General features: G+C 35.0%; 1 pseudogene; it reads right to left on the bottom strand.

Moving 5' to 3' along the window:
* Positions 1-825: 825 nt before the first annotated feature.
* Positions 826-3,565, bottom strand: LOC100804611 (uncharacterized; annotated as a pseudogene).
* Between the last annotated feature and the right edge of the window lie 1,468 nt (positions 3,566-5,033).

A 5,033-nucleotide genomic window follows, 5' to 3' on the forward strand; every position in this document is an offset into this window, starting at 1 on the left:
CTTTTACTTGCATGTAGTGGTTATGAGACAAATGGTGTGCAGTGCAGTTAGATTCTTGTGAAAGAGTCTACCCCTTTCTTTTCCTTCTTGTAGATCGTGATGGCGGTGCAGCAAATCCGTGATCGAGTAGAGATAGAGTGCCTAGAGGGAGCTTGGAAGACCCTCGAAGGCAACACGAGGTGCCGATTTCGGGGCACCATTCGATTCACGGCTACTTCTTTGGTGCATCCAGATGAACCTGCACGGACGCTTCAGCACACGATGGAGTGGACAGCTCCTTGGATTAGTTTTGTGTATTTTTGAGGGTGGGTGTATCTAGGACTGACTTTTAGGTTTACTCTTTTGCTTTTGTATGGGTAGACCTGATGTATAGGAATTTGATTATTGTATACTTGTGGCTGAAGCCACCTCTATGGACACCTTTGCTCTGGATGACACTATATATTTTGTAAAACTCCCATATTTTGGACAGCTTTAAATGATGAATGCATTTATGATCGATCTTGTTATTTGAAAAGAAAGCATTCACAACTTTATTTGTAAAAGAGTTTATCGACTGTATTTTATCCTTTTATTTTCACGTGACGACCTAAAGTAATGGCTGGTATATTCTTCCTTTTGAAACAGCAAAATAATTTAGAGAATTATGAGCGGTAAGAAAGAAATGACTCCGAATAGAGTTGTGAACTGGCCATTCAGGACTTTATAGTGAGGATTTTCCTTCTAAACCTAGTTATGGTAAAAAGAGAAAGAAATGAGAAAAGAAAAAGAAAGAAAAAAAAAATTTACCATGGTTTTTGTTATTTAAATTATTACTATTAAACCAGTCATTAATTTAGGGACGCCACAATTATTATGCTCAGCACTTAGGTTTCAACCAATTCTTCCCTTTAAGCAAACTTTGCTCCAAGCAATTCTAAAAACTCTTCCTTCCTTTTCCAAATTCTTCCCTTCAAAAGTTAAACAAACTTCAATTACTCTCCTTCTGTTGTTGCCACAGGATCTGCACTAGAATTTATAGGACAACCACAAGATCTAACAATGCCCCTAGTGTTTATTAAATGCCTAAATAGAAACTCAAGCCCTTCTTCAAGATCTTGAGTAAGAGACTCCACTTTCTCCAATTGGTTTTGCAGCTTATTCATGCTTTCAAATTTACTTGTCTCGGCAAAAACACACCCTCATGACGGAAAAAAGCATACCTCTCTTCAATCCTAAGTATGTTTGTTTTCCAAATGTCCTCATTTTTCACAAGATTCTAAAATATGCCCAAGAAATTACAAGAAGCATTTGCTTCAAAATGAAGAAGGGAACAAAAAATATAGAAAAAGAAAAATAGTACAAGTGGAAATCCACTATTGAATTGGTGTGACTAACGCTTCTGCTCCATCTTTGCTTTAAGAAAAAAAAAAGAATCATCATAAATCTCAAATGTACACAATCATACCAAATTTATTGTTCACCAGGAAACACAGCAGAAAGCTACCATTTGAATAACAGTCTCAATATGAGGAGAAATAGACAGCGGAGTCACTGCGACCTATTCCACCAGATCACATGCAATAATCGGTCAGAACGAGGGAAAATTGCTAGCACCGGAAGATACCGGCATAGTAGCATGCACCAATATGGAAAATAAAAATGTTAATCGAAAAGACACTATTCCAACTTACATATCCACTTTCAAGTGCTCTGTAATCCAGATCTTCGTCTACTTCTTCCTCCTACTGATTGTCCAGAAACTGAATATACAAGAAGAGTATAGCTAAGTTCACTTCTACAAACAATTTAAAAATATTTAATTGGTATACAAATATAACAAACATAAACAAATGCAAAAAGGGAAATTAGCAAATAGCAACCCAAATCATATCTACACATTGCAGGGAGGTGTTACAAGTAATTCGTAGAATAGCAGATGAACCCATGATTAAAATAAACATATTAAGGTTACGGGCAACATATGAAAATAAAGTTTTGTGATAATCTCTTTCACATATTAGTATCCTCATAATCGTAGGTTCATAATTACCATGTAAAAACAAATTAACTAAAATATTAACCTGATTTTTGCATTGTAATAGCAAACTGTAATAAAGATTTTTGTTTCTTCCTCCTATTTACCTCTAGTTTGAAATACTTATTCACCTTGTTGGGATCAGATTTCCCTGCAGCTCCCATTGATTCAATAATCTCCAAATTCTTCTTCTATGTAGCCAATCGACGAGCTGCACCCTGAAGTAGATAAATGTGAGCGAGATTTGAGTACCATCATTATACTAGATTAGAAGCATTAAAATCCCTTCAGATTACAGAGAACAAAAAGACATGATATGTATGTAGGACACCTACAGCTGCAGAAGCATCTGGGCCAAGCTGTGCAAACTGAAGACCAAGGCCACCTTGATTGGCCAAGAAATGACCAGTTGGATAACGGCTGGTGGAAACAGCTAGCCAGTTTGGAGTGGATCTCCACATACTTTGCTTGGTTAATTTGAAGCCCTATTAAAAAAAAACTATTACATTGCATACATGTAAACAATAAACCAAAGAATATTTTAAAACACTCCCATCTAACTGTGAAATGTTTTAAAACATTAGAATCTAATTGGCAAGAATATTATCATGCACACTAAATTTTGTACACCATATGGCCCAATGCCTACAGCATTTGCTTAGTACACCAAAACATGTGAAAAAGTTATCCAATATATAACATAATTTACACACCTTGTTACTCAAAAGAGATGTCGGAAATTCTACATTTAAAAGGCAGCTTTTGGGAAAAGTTCCCTTTTCAACATCCCTAATAGCTGTGTTTATTAATGGTAAACAGACTGATACATCATCCTTGAAATCGTTTTCCTGACTTTCATCCTTCTTCCTACAACAGGACATGATATCAGTTCATAACACCCAGCTTCAGTACAGTTAAAAAAAATGTGTAGAATCATCAATTTACAAATTTAATGATATTGATAATGCCGGTACACCACATAACAACGCTTCCCTAGCTCCGGCAACAACCCCTGAGTAGAACCTGCATATTACCTAAGTATCTTTGTTTTCCAAATGTCCTCATTTCTTGGGCATATTTTCCAAATGTCCTCATGACAGACACACACACAAACAACTGTTGATGTCCTTGTATGTTCTTGTATGTCATGAATGTTATATGCTATACAAACAACTGTTGATGTCGATATTTGTCTATAATTGAAATTTAGATTTTGTATGTTCTTGTACGTCATTTCTATTTACAATAAAACATTGAAACTAAATAGAGTGTACACAAACCAATCATATGTGATTGGTTATTATATGATTGGTTTGTGTCATTGGTTTACTAATTGCATTATTGAAAACATGCATATATTGGATGAAAGCTTTGAAAATGGAACTTATGGCAGTTCATCTTAAATTGTTGCAGGAACTCTTCCTTCAGATACTCTTCCTTCTTCCTAGCAATTAGTGCCTCAATCATCTTCTTGTTAGCTCCAGACATTGACCTTGCTGTCCACACTGCTTTTGCAATCAGGTTACTCAACACAAATCTTATTGACATATTGTTCTTTGATTTTCCATACATTAAATGTGTAAACATAGATTACATTCTTATCCAAACTTTGGTTTTTAGTTTTTGGTCGGAGCAAGCTAATTGAAATTGCTTAAAATAGACTCAAAGATGCAATACCTTCAATAATTTAACACAAATTAAATGCATCTCTAAATAAGCTACAGGATGCAATTCTCAAAGTAAAAGATGCAGTAAAAATAATCATAGATGAAGACAGTCATTCAAAATTTAATTTAGGTAAATTTTAAAAAACAAATAACTAAAACACCTGAGAATGATGATTAAGAGTAATCCCAAATTTAGCCAACGCACCAGCTACTTGATTCACTTCTTGGTACATGTAATTCATGTACCAAATTGATTTGGTCCCTATGGACTTCGCCAAATTATAGCAAGGATGAATATTGCAACAGTCATCAGTTAGCAAAAATTAATAGCATTGCTAGAATGAAAATCAAAATACACAACAATCCTGATTCTAAGGTAGATGTAATTCATGCCAAATTCCCCAAAACTCCGCTGCAAGTACTGAACACGAGCCTGACTGACAGGATGCCATCATTTTGGAACCCAATTACCCAGCCAAATACTTGTCTTTTTTCGTTACAAAAATTTATTGTTGTATCAATTACGCTGCAAATACTTGTCCTTTACAATGCATACAATGTCTCCGCTCATGCCTTATTACGTTTTCTGAAGCTGCGTGCTTAAAATAAAGTATTCCTTGCACTAGCATTAGATGTTAATGTTATGCTATTGATGCCTCGGCACATGCATATCCGATCCCTGTTTCCAGGTTATGTTCTGTTCTAATTATGAAATTTATGAAGAACAACGAAAAGTTTAAATCTCATTAGATAAGGTAAGTTATATTGATCGTCAACAAGGTTCAACATAAATGGTTCAAGATAAATGATAGATGGTTGTGTTCCTTTAGCATGTTGGCAGAGATTTGATATCCTGATTGTACGTGTGAAAATGATTTTATTGATAGAGATAAAATGTACTTTGGTGATCTCTACACTTTGAGGGTTAGGTTCATGAAGTTCGACTATGGGGACACTTTATTTCCAACCAAAATATCGTTAAACTCAATTAAAGACTAAATTCTCAAAGATACTAGCCATCATGAGATCCCTCGTAACTATTTTCTCTAATTTTTTCTTGGTTTTCCTTGATCCTTTTTCATAGGGTTCTTGTATACTGTAAAGTACATTACAAATGATTTGTCAAATTGTTTTGAACCTAAGGAACTTACTGTTTTCATCCGCTGAATGATTTCATTAAGTGCATTATGGAAGAGATCAGGGCGTGTGAGGCTGGAAGTTGATAAAATTTCTTGTTTGCTTCTATGAGAGATGTTCAACTCCATAATCGCACCTGTAAAATTACATTCTAGCAAATATTAAACGAAGCACCCCAAATTTGGAAGAAAAGATCACAAGCACGTGATTTT

The sequence above is a fragment of the Glycine max genome, chromosome 16 (assembly GCF_000004515.6).
Source record: "Glycine max cultivar Williams 82 chromosome 16, Glycine_max_v4.0, whole genome shotgun sequence".
NCBI lineage: Eukaryota > Viridiplantae > Streptophyta > Magnoliopsida > Fabales > Fabaceae > Glycine > Glycine max.